Source organism: Mixophyes fleayi, chromosome 10 (genome assembly GCF_038048845.1).
Source record: "Mixophyes fleayi isolate aMixFle1 chromosome 10, aMixFle1.hap1, whole genome shotgun sequence".
NCBI classification, from domain to species: domain Eukaryota; kingdom Metazoa; phylum Chordata; class Amphibia; order Anura; family Limnodynastidae; genus Mixophyes; species Mixophyes fleayi.
The window spans coordinates 81201120-81216808 of NC_134411.1; positions in this window are offsets into that span (position 1 = coordinate 81201120).

Below are 15689 nucleotides of genomic sequence, written 5' to 3' on the forward strand. Positions count from 1 at the left end.
AACGTACCGAGCTGGCTCGCGAGCCTACGCGGATCCCCTAAGCGCGGTTGTGTTCGGTTTTCAGAAAACAGAGCCCGAGCATCACTAAATGAGACAAACTCTTGCTACATCCGTTAACCATAATGGCATAAAGGGTGTCCAGATTCAGTTTAGCAATTAGTCTGTTTTGTTTCACATGCTCACTTTAAATGCTTCCCACTAAAGTGCACCTGCCGTGTACAGTCAATAGAGGCTGCCATTTTGTGAAGCCAGTGACATTACTGAAACACTTCATGACTCAATCATTAGTTCCTAATGAATTGATTGGCTGCATTTTCATGGAATATTGGTTAAGCCAACAAAATGGCTGCCTCTACTGTATGTAGGAGGCATTTGCATAGTAAGATGTTTAGTTTGGCTATTTAGGGCAATAACTGACGTATATTTTCTAATGTAATACGGGAGAGGTGGATAATGTAGTGTGAGAGAAGCATAATTCTAACATGAACGACATTTGGGTTTATAGAGATTAAAAGACAACCGGTGATACTGTACAGAAGCCGCCCTCCCCAACCATTCAGCGCAGTATCCTGAATCTCCAGCAATCTCAGCATTCTCACTGTACAGTAAGTGCCTGTAATATCAGCTGCCTCTCCAGAGGAAATTGCTGCCGTTTCAGATATAATTCAGCTTGATTCACAGGGAAGTTAAGAGTGTAAGGTGCCCCCCCTCTCTCTACAACAGAGCTATTTGTGGAATTGATGCTGCTAATCTCTCTGAATGTGAAGGAATTAAATTACTTTATTAGATTGACATTTTTTTTTTCTTTTTTGGTGTTACCGAAAAAATCAATACAACAACGAAATTTAAAGCTGGGAGTAAATCAATTCCATTGAAACTGCGTCAAAATCACCACCCGGCTTCAAACCATTGTCCAATTTAGAGCATGGTCAGAATTGACCAATATCAATTAGGAGGGTTGTTTTCTCGTGTCAATGGGACATTTAAACTCCATTGCTGAAATAATGAATCTATATAAAAGGTATTGTGATGAATAACTTCAGCAGAAGTAAAGCTGAGGCATTGTCAACTTTTTAAACTTTATTTATTGTTTACAGTTTTCAAGAAATATAGAAGCAACATGGAACCAAACACATAGGAAGTATCTTTTAAATGAGGCAAGTGATAGCGATTAGTTTATGAAGGAAGCACTAAGGTAGACAGAAGGTCTATGGAGACAGAGAAAGCAGGGACAAGTGGAAGTAGGACACATATAAGAAAGGTAAGAGAGACAAACAAACAAACAAACCAAAACATTTGAGGATAACTTTTAGCCCTTCTGCTAATACTGAACTAAATCTACCAAAAGGTTATACCTACTATGTACGTTTTTAACCATGTCATGTATACTAATTCTTATGGTGCAATAAGTATATATTTTTCTTATCTCATTTCCATCTATGTTTTCATTTGCTGCAAGGCTGATCTTCCTCTCTCACCGCTCCACATCTGCTGCACCACTTTGCAAATCTCTATACTGGCTCCCTGTGTCCTCCAGAATCAAATTCAAATTACTCACTCTTACCTACAAAGCCCTCAACAACACTACCCCTGTATACATCTCAAATCTCATATCAAAATACTCTCCCTCCCGCCCTCTTAGATCTACTTCTGACCTGCATCTTGTATCGTCTCCGGTAACCACCTTTCACTCCCACCTACAAGACTTCTCCTGTGCTGCTCCCCACTTATGGAATTCCCTACCACGCTCAGTCAGATTTTCCCACAGCCTTCAAATCTTTAGATGCTCTTTGAAAACCCATCTCTTATTTAGAGGTGACCTTATCCCCAATAACACTATTCACACTAAAGCACCCTCACAACTATACCAATCTCCACCACTCTGAGCCACACTCGCTCCTCTTGTTTCAGCTGTGCCCTCTTCTACTTAGAATATAAGCTCTCTAATGAGCAGGGTCCTTCATACCGTTTGTTTTGCTTACCAATATGGTGATATCTGTAGAGGTGCATAATTTTGTATCTTCTGATGGGTGGATCAAGTATGTTCTTAGCTGAATGTAAGCTAGTTATGCACACACAGTAACAGACATGAGTTGTAGTTTTGCAGGGCAACATTTAAGAATCGACGAAGGCACATTTAGGGGGCTTCTCTGTTTAGGATCAACAGCATTTTTATACACCCAAAACGGCTTTTATGTGTACTCAGAAGGCTCTGATATTCAAGAGTCTTCCTATACTGATAATGGGTACATTATATGAGGGATAGCGCAATTATTGTAATAAAAACATTAAAATATACAAAAGTAACATAACAAAAAACAATCCCAATGTCCACTCACTTTGATTATTAAGTCATAATTGATCAGTATGTTAGAAGAAAAATGGAAATATTGAAATTAATGAAGGGGGGTGGGGTCCTAATGTGGTATCCGGCAGGACTTCGGAGTAACAATTTCAATCATTCAAGCATTTGGACTTATGAATGTTCTAAGCAGCTGTCTTACCAAGTGTAAGGCAATTATTTTATGCAAAGGATCCAGGAAGAATGCAGGAAGAGAGGGAGCCTGCTGGAGAAGAGACCGGGCAAGCTCCAGCTGGCTATAATACACTATAATGTACTGAACTCGAAAGTAAAGAGACAAGAGGAAGACATCGGAACTCAGTGAATGTCATGGAGAGTAGGATCGAGCCAAATTAGGACACAAGGGGCCTGATTCATTAAGGATCTTAACTTGAGAAACTTCTTATTTCAATCTCCTGGACAAAACCATGTTACAATGCAAGGGGTGCAAATTAGTATTCTGTTTTGCACATAAGTTAAATACTGACTGTTTTTTCATGTAGCACACAAATATCAACTTTAAATTTCAGTGTACAATTAAGCTATCAAGTATGTGTGCTACATGAAAAAACAGTCAGTATTTAACTTATGTGCAAAACAGAATACTAATTTGCACCCCTTTCATTGTAACATGGTTTTGTCCAGGAGACTGAAATAAGAAGTTTCTTAAGTTAAGATCCTTAATGAATCAGGCCCAAGGTCTCTGCAGCATGGTGCCAAACTAAGGGTCATGAGTAAAGCTGATCCTTACAGAATCACCTATTGTTAACCGTAGATCCCTTGGAAAGTACCGGATTAATGTAGAGATACACATATTGCCATATATATTCTTTTTTCCTGATACAACAGGATAAGAGACTGAATATTAACATCTATTGCTGTGGGAGTTGCCACAAGATCATATTCTGCCTTAATGTGTGAAGGCGACAGCACCCCTGTTATTATCATGCTATTAGCCAGAGTCAGTATATTTGCTAGAGTGTGTATGTGAGAGATTTATTGCTATATTAATTAAATATATTGATAGGGAATTATTGACTCACTAACATTTATCAGTTTATTATTGAATTGCTATTACACGCCACACATTATTTGTGCTTATACATCTTGCACTGAATCATGTTCCTGTTTTAACCCTGTTCATTTTCCTGGCTCAATTAATAAATGTGCTACATTGGCTTGACCCCCTTTTACATTTGTGGTATTAATATGTGTCAGAGGAGACAGGCAGTGGTTCTCCCGGGTCGCCCCCTGGTGGATTAAGTCCTCATTTATTACCTGCTGAGAGCCTAGAGAAACTCACCGGGGTAGAGTCACTGCACAACCAGACATCAAATTAATATTTCACACCTCTAGAGGAGGCCTATCCAGGCATTACCCATTTAATACATATAATTAATGATGATAAGGTTTGCATACAATACTCCAGTGCCATTTGCAAGTAAGTGTGCACTACAACTATCCATGATCAAAGTTATGATGCTTTGTGGTTTATACCTGCAATCTGTTACTGCTTTTCTTTTAATAGTGCTGTCACTGAAACAGTAAAATAAACATCTAGCCTTACAGCAGACAAATAGGCACATTTGCACAAGTAGGAAATCACTTTCAATGTCAAAACTTGTTCATTTCGGTCATCAAGGTTAAATATTTTAAAGACTTTGATAGAAAATGACACCCTAATCTCTCCAATACATTAACTCTATAGGATGGTGGAGTGATTGAGTATGATCTCCCCCTGCTCGTTGCTTTTCACACCTTGAAAGCAACTTGATTGATTTTTTCCAGTTTTTCAAACATCGGCTTGTAAGTCCACGGCTCACAAAAGCACAATGGCAGATAACATGTAACATACACACGGCTGAGATTCTGCTGGGACTAATTCGGAGGTCTACACGGCGCTGAGGATAAAGAGGGGCTTCAACACTCCGAAGTGCAGCTCTGGGGGGTCAGGTGTTTAAACAAGTGGCTGAAAGCACATTAAAGAATGAAAGTTTTAGCATTATTAAGTCTTTTAACCTGTAGTGTTACCGATTCTTTCAAACTGTACTTGAACTTAATATTATTGCAGTAAACAAAAAAGAACAACATAAAATTTCTTTAAACAAACATAATAAAAAAGTCAAAGTAAATATTTTTATTTTTGTTTTTCTGGTTTACTTATTGATTATTTTTATAGCGTTCTTAGAAACATTGACATTTAGAAACATCTCTTGATGTTGACACCTTTTATTTATTTTTTTAGGCACTTCACAAACAACCTTAAGTGTCAGGAGGCAGATTTCACTCTCTGGCGAGTTTGGGGCTAATGATCTCTGCTGGGAGCCATAACGATGAAGATGTCACACTGATGCCTACAATTATTGTCAACTAACCACTTGATTATAGGTTTTATGATCTGGAGGAATAGTCACCAAGGACCAGAGCTAAGATATCAGGTGGGGGGTAAACTCCTCTTGGGTAATTACACTAATGCTCTGTTTTTGATACAACTAGGGCTTAGAGTCAAGTGCAGGAACTTCAGAGCGTTACATAGGGCGAGAGGCCATGAACGGAGTGTTTATGTCAGACACAGTGCTGTCAATCCATCCTTCCAGATTCAATATCCCGTCATCTTGAAATTTTACAATGCTAATCTCAGTTACCATAAAAGTAACATAGTTACGTACTGCTATTTCCACTATCTTTTTGTGACATGTCAACGACAGATGTATAAAATTAATATTTTGAACATATTGCCAGCAAGCAACCTCCCAATATAGCCAAAAAACATGAAAGCTCCCGGAAACCTTTCAAAGGTGAAAATACATATTATTCTTTACGGTCATTGGCATGCAGGGACAGATTTATGGATGAGCCTGGGCTCAGAGTAGCAGAATTAAGGGGCGGCAGTCTACCACTTATTTATTTCACCACGTTTTGTTACGTTTATCTGTTAGCATAAAAATAAACAATTCTGGTAGGATATATATGTATATATATATATATATATATATATATATATATATATATATATATATATATATATGGACACATATGTATATGTGTATATATATATGTATATATATATACACATACACACATACATACATACATACCCATATATATAATAAATAAATATATATATATATATATATATATATATATATATATATTTTGTCGAAGTCGTATAATTGGGTAAACGAAAGTATATTGGTTAATATTGTTTTATCAATGTGCGATCACGCGGTAAAATGCACACGCACACACTCGCACAACAAAATTTTGTTATTTATATATTTCATATTTATAATGATTCAAATCCACAGTGATTTATGAGCCGATAGTATTTAGTTTATTATTAGTTTATATATTATGATAATATGTACACTTTAGTGTTATTTAAGGTTCAGGTTATAGGAAATGTGTTACTGACTGTCTTTCTGCCATTTCATCTTGGATGTCTTCTCGCCAGCTCAAACTCAATCTTTCAAAACTGAATTAATAATATTGCCACCCAAAAACAGAAGCTTCCTGTCTGACATTTCAATTTCTGTTGATAACATGACCATAAATCCCACCCTGCAAGCTCGTTGCCTAGGTGTAATCCTTGATTCACAACTGTCATTTATCCCCCACATCAACTCTATATCTAAATCATGTTACATACACCTAAAGAACATTTCCAGAATACGCACATATCTGACACAAGACACCGCAAAAACATTAATTCATGCACTCATCATCTCCCGCATCGACTATTGCAATTCCCTCCTTACTGGTCTTCCCAAAGTCAGACTTGAACCCCTACAATCTATTTTGCACACAGCGGCTAGATTGATTTCCCTTACTAACCGTTTTTCCTCTGCTGAGCCACTCTCAGTCTCTACATTGGCTGCCTGTATTTCAACAAATCCAATATAAAATTCTTCTACTAACATACAAGGCCATCAACAAAATTGCACCGACATACATTTCCTCACTGGTCTCGAAATATCTCCCCACTCGACACCTCCGTTCTGCACAAGATCTACGTCTCTCCTCCACTCTCATCACATCCTCCCATTCATTCTCGGTTACAGGATTTTTTCCGGGCTGCACCCACGTTGTGGAATTCCCTCCCTCGCACAGTAAGACTTTCCTCTAGTCTTCAAACCTTCAAGCGTTCTCTGAAAACCCACCTCTTCAGACAAGGTTATGATATTCCTCAGCCACCATCTTAATTTCCCTAGATTACCCTATTACCATCCTCTACACAGCTAACGCAAGACAACAACCCTCTGACCAACACTGCAACACACACCCCCCCACTCAATACTTTTACCTTTGCGTTCTAGCTGGTCCATTGTGCAATATGATGTAGCACATGCCCTTGTGTTTCAAACTCCCATTGTCCTATAGATTGTAAGCTTGCGAGCAGGGTTCTCTTACCTCTCTGTCTGTATGTATTACCCAGTATTGTTTTATCAATGTTTGTTCCCAATTGTAAAGCGCTATGGAATTTGCTGGCGCTATATAAATAAATGTTGATGATGATGATGATGATGAACATCATTAAATCAACGTCTTTCAGCACACACGCACACACAAATGTGTCATGTCTGGTATCATTTTAATCCCCTATTCATCAGCAGTTGTCCAGTTCTTTCGCCGAAGAGATCGCACATTGCATGCTCTAATTAGTGATGTTAGGGAATAAATACTTAAAGTTATACTGACTGTAATGTGTAAATAGACTAGCTTAAACTGGTTTCTGGGCGGGAGAATCATCTGGAATGTTGACCCGCAGCCTTGTAGCGGGTTGTTTGAACTAGCCTATGACCTGTTTACACTGGACCCACTTAAAGTCTGGACCTATACAAGCAAGCCACGTCATCTGCATTGTTCTCTATGTAACCTCTATGTAACACTGAGTGTATATAATATAGCTGTACTCCCACTGGCTTCAGTCTTTTCTGACCACAGTATTCTGGAGTGAAATACTGTCCTCTGGTACCAGTGGGCCACTCCACTATGCAGTCCAGATAGAGGTGTATCAGATATTAAACAACGTTGACTGTTGCTGCAAAATTTTTAAATAATATTGTGGGGAACACTACCCTACGCAGTCCATAAACTTTTTGGGTGGAATTCAGACCCGTGGAGGGTTTTTTAATAATATTGTGACCCCGGTAAAAAATTGTGTACCGGGGCCACCCCACTACGCAGTCCAGAACCTTTTTTTGGGGAATTCAGACCCGTGGAGGGTTTTTTAATTATATTGTTGTGACCACTCCTCTACACAGTCCAGATACATTTATTGGTGCGAATCATACAAGTTCAGGGTTTTTAATTTATGTTGTGGTGACCCACTCCTCTACGCAGTCCAGGTACATTATTCGGTGCGATTCATACCAGTTGATGGTTTTCTTATTATATATATTGTGGTGACCTACTCCTCTACGCAGTCCAGATACATTTATTGGTGCGAATCATACAAGTTCAGGGTTTTTAATTTATATTATGGTGACCCACTCCTCAACGCAGTCCAGGTACATTATTGGTGCGAATCATACAAGTTCAGTGTTTTTAATTTATATTGTGGTGACCCACTCCTCTACGCAGTCCAGGTACATTATTCGGTGCGATTCATACCAGTTGATGGTTTTCTTATTATATATATTGTGGTGACCCACTCCTCTACGCAGTCCAGGTACATTATTGGTGCGAATCATACAAGTTCAGGGTTTTTAATTTATATTGTGGTGACCCACTCCTCTACGCAGTCCAGGTACATTATTCGGTGCGATTCATACCAGTTGATGGTTTTCTTATTATATATATTGTGGTGACCCACTCCTCTACGCAGTCCAGGTACATTATTGGTGCGAATCATACAAGTTCAGGGTTTTTAATTTATATTGTGGTGACCCACTCCTCTACGCAGTCCAGGTACATTATTCGGTGCGATTCATACCAGTTGATGGTTTTCTTATTATATATATTGTGGTGACCCACTCCTCTACGCAGTCCAGGTACATTATTGGTGCGAATCATACAAGTTCAGGGTTTTTAATTTATATTGTGGTGACCCACTCCTCTACGCAGTCCAGGTACATTTTTTGGTGCGATTCAGACCAGTTGATGGTTTTCTTATTATATTGTGGTGACCCACTCCTCTACGCAGTCCAGATACATTTTTTGGTGCGAATCATACAAGTTCAGGGTTTTTAAATTATATTGTGGTGACCCACTCCTCTATGCAGTCCAGGTACATTTTTTGGTGCGATTAAGACCAGTTGATGGTTTTCTTATTATATTGTGGGACCACTCCTCTACGCAGTCCAGAAAGATACCTCGTTGCAACATTTTGGACTAATAACTATATTGTGAGGTGTTCAGAATACACGGTAAATTAGTGGAAATGCTTGTTATTGAATGTTATTGAGGTTAATAATAGCGTAGGAGTGAAAATAAGCCCAAAAACTTGATTTTTGAACTTTTTATGCTTTTTTAAAAAAAAATCCGAATCCAAAACCTTAAATCCGAACCAAAACCTTTCGGCAGGTGTTTTGCGAAACAAATCCGAACCCAAAACATCGCGAAAATCCGGATCCAAAACACAAAACACGAGACACCAAAAGTCGCCGGTGCACATCCCTAATATATATATATATACAGATAAATACTTATATATATGCACATAAATAAATAAATATATATATATATATATATATATATATATAATAGACATATCACTTTTAGCTGCAGGCTGCAAGTGCATCGGTCGTATAACCTTGCGACTAGCAGAGCTCATTTAACATTTGTTTCTAAAATGACCTGTAGGAAAATAGAAGACATTAATCCAGCAGCCATCAAAGCTCCGTGAAGCATGTATTATTATAGGGTGCTCGGCAATATAAACAGTTTGTAGGGAAGATTAAGTGACTGTTTGGACCCGCCAGAGACATATCTTGTCTGCAATCTAAGTCAGAGATTTATTAAGGCCACTATCACGCCAGAGTCATCTCATTTATATGATAACACATTTGTAATACTTTACTACTGCCCTACTCCCCGTTGAAGGCAGCGTTTTGTTCGGCGGCCTTAGATTACAGTACCTGGAGAGAGGTATGCATAATTACAGTGTGTGTGTGTTTTTCAAATGATAGGATGCATTTTCCCCGGGGCTGCCAGCATTAATCACCAGCGCGGGAGATGCAATAAAATCATAATTGCTTTCTTTAAAAGTTATAACATAACTTCTAACTCTTAAAGGCAGCACGTTGTCTGTCCTGGTGAGATGCTAGCGCTTCCTTTGGGAAGCAGAATGCATGACCCGACAAACTTCACAAGTTTTTAATTTAATTTTGTCACTTAAAACACTGTAATATTCCATCTGCCATCTAATTTTAGCCTATAATAATTAAAACTGTATTAAAAAAAAATTAAAAAAATGACAAAGAAATAATATAGAATGGCAGTTGCACAACTGGCTCAAATTTAATATTTGAATGCATTTAAATGACATGAAGCTATTTGTCCGATAACCTCAGGTCAGTGTGACCTTTAAATATTATGTTGCTAGTGAGATTGGACAATGTCGGAGAACGTCTGCTCCACTTAATACGGCACCAAACAGAAAAATAATTTTCATCCAGGACTCTCTCAAACCGTGTTATTAACTTTACTTAATATCACCGCAAGCCTGAGATGGGGATAAATCGAGCGAAGCTCGGTAAAATCCAGCCTGTGTTTAGTGCTCTAAATTGATACCCTGTTTAAGAGACATGTTGACAACTATAAAATAAGTAGTAAAGGATTCCTGCTACTTTGTTGTCTCTGAACTCTGTTGCAATGTCAACCTAAACATTAACACATGAATCCGAGAAGTGTTTCCATCTATACATGCCTTTCGCTCACGCATTGTTGGCAAGCGGGAGTCCATTTTTACTTAATGAGCGCGCTCACTTCTACGCTGCACAAACACTGTTAAATGCTCTGTTTACAAACGGTGCCAGTAGCAGGAGCCAAATGTCTGGTTCTCATTTCAGTGCAGAAAGTCTTCAGGCCAGACATACTTAACTGTCCTGATTTAATGCAAAACCCTAATTATAACCCTAAATGAAGTTCCTACTGATGGTAGCAGTTTAGTCTATATAATCTAAAGTAAAAACAAAACAGAAAAACTCTCTCTTCATTTTACAGTACTTTAATGTTTTCCAGGCTCTTCAGCATGCAGAGCTCTGTGGAGTAAAAATACTTTTATTAAGCAACTTTTTTGCAGAAGTGCATGTCGTTAGAACACTTATATTTTGCAAATATAATATTTAATTGCATCATTTGTCAAATGTCTGCAAACTGTGGAAAAAGCACGTTCAATTTCAAAAGAGGCCAATTTTGATGGGCATTTATCAGTATCTACTGACTTACATCATCATCAGCCATTTATATAGCGCTACTAAGTCCGCAGCGCTGTACAGAGAATTCACTCACATCAGTCCCTGCCCCATTGGAGCTTACAGTCAAAATTCTATAACACACACACACACACACAGACACACAGAGTAGGGTCAATTTAATAGCAGCCAATTAACCTACCAGTATGTTTTGGGAGTGTGGGAGTAAACTAGAGTACCCGGAGGAAACCCACGCAAACACGGGGAAAACATACAAACTCCACACAGATAAGGCCATGGTCGGGAATTGAACACATGACCCCAGTGCTGTGAGGCAGAAGTGCTAACCACTGAGCTGCGTGCCGCCACTGTTGCAGCGCCCCATAGCTGCCACATGGGCTGCTCTGGAGCTGGTTACGCCGCAGTGTGCGGTTCCGGTCACATCGATGCAGGCAGATTGGGTTGTAAAATGCCTCTCTATATTTAATGAAGCTCACACATATAACTTTGTCTTCATAGCATCATTCCAAAAGGATTACATATGGTCATTTTCTAGCCATATGCTAGTGCAGGCCTGGCCAACCTATGCCTCTCCAGGTGTTGTAAAACTACAAGCCCCAGCTATGCTTTACCAGTAGATAGCTAGTCGATAGCTGGCAGGGCATGCTGGAACTTGTAGTTTCACAATACCTGAAAGCCACAGCTTGGCCAGTCCTGTACTAATGCAAGCTATCTATTGAGTAGCTTTATAATACACATTCCACTTTTACTTAATTTTGCTTCTGCAGCCTTAAATATTTTTTCTTGTAGCCTAATAGATCTGTTGTTTTGTTTTTTATAAGGAAACGGTTACATTACAGTCCAAGGACTGCGACAGACTCTTCAGAACGGACCACACACAGCACAAGGCCAAAGTACAATAGAATAAGGTGATATCCAAAAACAACACATAGTTTGCAGCAATCAGGCCTGCAATGTCTCAGAATTCCCCTCATCTTAATGCACTACTGTTTATTGTTGTGTTCTTTATTCCCATGAATATAGGCCAAGGATTAGAGAAGGATTAGATGGCCAATTTGTTCTCTTTCATTTTATGGGGGTTACTTAAGAAGCTTGCCTTAGGCAGAACTGGGGCAAACCCAAGACCAGGATTCTCACCAGCTGTACATTATCTCTGGAGGGAATTAAATTTTTATACAAATTGTGCTCTTATTTATATAATGTAGATGTGAACATATGATACATATTAGTGGCAAAATAAAAACTTTATAATCATTGAGCTGTGATGTCAGAACTCACCAATTTTGGGATAATGCATTTCCTACTGTAAATTATACAGACATTAGAAGTCACTGAAGAAAATGCTTTTTAGACTGCTTCTGTGATGACTTCTAAAATCCACAATACAATTAGGGGTTCATTATTTCTTACATAAATAAATACATTTTCCTACTGTACACTGTAGTGATTTTCTCAAAGATTATAAATTATGCAGATATTATTTACAGGAGTTTATGCAAGTATTAATATTCTGCATAATTTATACCACTTGTGTATTATAAAGGTATTTTGAATGTTAAACTGTTGAGTGTGTGTTTTGCCTGCATTGACTATTGTACAAGCTTGAACTAGACTTATTCAGAATGAGCAGAATATATAGACTTTACTATGAAGCTGCTTCTTAGTAGCCATTCCCTGCCCTACTGTTTCCTCTGTTTTCCACAATGCATTCTGTTATTCAAGTAACAGGTTGTATTCAGGGCTAGTTTTAGATATGAAGGCGCCCAGGGGATAGACCAAGGGCGGGGTTCTCCATTGTTAGGACTGCACATAACGACTATCACGCCCATATATGAAATAAACGCAAATACTAAAAATTAACGCCAGAAGAAAAGAGAGTTGGTACTGTTCATATATGAACACAGTAATACACAATGCTCAATCATCAGCAATGCATATTCCCCCCATTAATATACACCATATTTGGCAATTTTTAGGATCTCCCCTCCTGAAAGTTATAGAGGGGAGATCCTGGTGTGGACTGTGTATGGGGTCGGGTACTAAATACTGAGTACAGAAACCCCAACACTAATTTGCCCTACATGAGAACAGCGATGGAGGGCAAATTGGTGTCAGGGTTTCTGTAGTTGGAGAAGTGACTACCACCATGTGTGTGTGGGGGGGCTGCTGAAATGCTTTGATTTGCTGGGTAATAGAGCCCGGAGCGGTCTAGGATGACACAATTTGCTGTGAATCACATTATTAGGCCTCGCTTACTACACCACCATGGAAGTTAGCTAAATGCGCAAAGCACTGCTCTCCAGGGAGTCTGGGGAAAAGCCTAAAAATCAGAGCCTGCTGGACACAGCGAGAATAGGCAATTGTGATACACACACTACCTCCTGCCCTGTTATACACACTCTCAGCCACGGGCTCTAACACCTTAGTATGCTCTCAGTCTCTCCTGGGGCATTCTACTGCTGCTACACCAGTTTTTGGAACAACCTTCTTTATAGGGTCTCTTCTCTCCCTCTCTCTGCAGTTACGCTGCCACATTATTATCCTGGGGTTCTCTTTATTGCTCCATGTGGCAGCCATCATGAACCTTTTCCCAGGCAATGCACAGTACCTCCTCCCGGGTCCTTGGCTGTTACATCACCTCTCCTCTCTGTCACTTGCTCTCTCCCTTCTACCACACTTTTCTCTTCCTCTCTGACACAGAGGACCCTCCTCCTCCTCCCCAATATCCCTGTCACACTACTGTGCGAAGAACTGTAAATGTCAGCTATGGAGCCCAGGATATGGTGAAAGTGTATAATATTTATTGAGCAGATGTGATCCAGATAGTGCAGAAAATGGTACAAACTAAGTATTGCAGACAACGGATCTTTGGGTGAGGCTGAAAACAGGTAAAAAGGAATACAGCTGGTGCAGGTGAATTGTCTGAGTGGAAAAAAAACAGGTACAGAGATGTCGGCAAGCAGCTTGTAGTAGTCCCAGGGAACAGGAGGAGTAACAGGAGAAACATATGAGCACAACAATATCAGGATCAGCAACATAAATACCTGCAAAGGTAACTGACAGAGGCAGGTATAAATAATGAGAGAATAGGTGTAGATGATTAGCTAGTGCAGCAGGTTAACCCTTGCTAGTGAAAGAGACAAAGATTAGTAGCAGCACCTCTGGTGAAACAGGGGTACAGTACAATAGTATAAAGTCCAATATAGTTCCAGAGGACGGAGCTGCAGATACAAAGCAGCATGCAGATACAATGCTTCAGTAGAAATGAAGGCAGATCCTAACACCCTCCCTGCTTACAGCCCCTTCTTCCTTCTCTCACTCACTAACAGGCTATTGTGTCTTGTTGGCATACCAACTAGTTGAGACACTATCTTAACAGACACCCTGGCTACACCCCCTTCACAAGGACCGTGGCTCGGTACTTAACTCACCTTCACCTGTAGTCACTGTGGGCGTGACTTACTACAAGCGTTACTTAGAAAACAAATTTCCTTTCCTGGATAGAGAGTTGAACATTTTCTGAAACAGTAAGAGTCCTTTGAATGAAAGAGGATCTTTTGTAGAGATTTCTGAACTGAACACACTTCTAAAATTCTACACTTTACAGACCTGATTAGCGCAGGAATAGGTCCTGCACAGAAATAGGTCCTGCACTGCTAGGGACTAAAACTGTGCCTTGTATGTTTATCCATCCAGGTAGTAGATCCAGACAAAATAATAGTCAAACAGATTGGTTGAGGTCAGGGACTGTAAAACATATAAAAATCAGGGTCACAAGCCAAGGTCAGGAATGAAGAGAGAAAAATAGGTAAGGTCACTTACTGAGGCCAAAGATTGGAGAAATCAGTGTATTCAAGTAGAGGCTCAGTAAGAATACCTTGTTCAGGCAAGAATGGGTGTCTTAAATTTGAGAAATACAGGTGTAGGCATTACTGAGACTAAATTCATTATCCCCGTTTTAGCTCATTTTTGGACTATTATAATTACACTCTGAGAGATACATAAATATATCTTAAATTTAATAAACAAGAATACCCTCAAAACTGGATTTATTAAACTTTTGCAGTTCATAAAGTAACTGTGTTTCTCCATCAAGAACCTTTTAATGCCCACAATTTACTTTCCAGCTTCTCCCAGTTGCTGGGTTGGGGATACCTCTCTCCTGATCTTCTCGGTACACAGTCTCAGGGCCTCACAGTTCTACTAGTTGTGGGTGTTTGTTAGGGAAAAGCATTTTTAAGTGGTGTTCTCCTTTAATTCGCTGGCAATATGACACTGAGACCAGAGTCATGCAAATACAAACAAGTAAAAAATAAAATAAAGCTAAAACTAACTATGCTGTCCCATGAACAGTTCTGTCCTAAGCATGTAGCTAGTTAGTCTGTTTGGTCAAGAGAACCTTTCTTTGTGTTATATTTGTCCACAAAGACTGTAAACGAATACAACCAATCAGATTATTACATTTGGAAGCGTTCACTCAAAACCTCAAGAGTTCAGCTTGGCCTGGTGCAATTTTGCTCAGAGTCAGCGAAGATTTGAAACACTAACAATAGTCTGAACGTGTAAGTTTTTACTAAGAAATGAGTTCCCTTTCCCAATAGGTTTCAGTTTACAAAAGATACTAACCCTTCAATCTCTCTTCCAGGTGCAAGCAACAGACTCCCACATAGCTATCTGACATACATTGATGAAGATGCAAATGTCTGGTCATGTGCTCAGGAACAAACTACATCACGCTGATATATAACCCCATAGAGAGGGTATCATTCTTTCTCTTACACAGAGACACATGGAATTTGACAGCAGAAAAATGACTACAGGTTCATCTGGTATACCCTTTTTTTTTTTTTTGTGGGATGGGTTGGTTAATATTCCTTTCTTAATATATTCTAAGTCTCAACTACAGCAACATAGTTGTCCTATGCATTCTTGAATTAATTTATTGCCTGTGTCCCTATTAAAAGGTATCA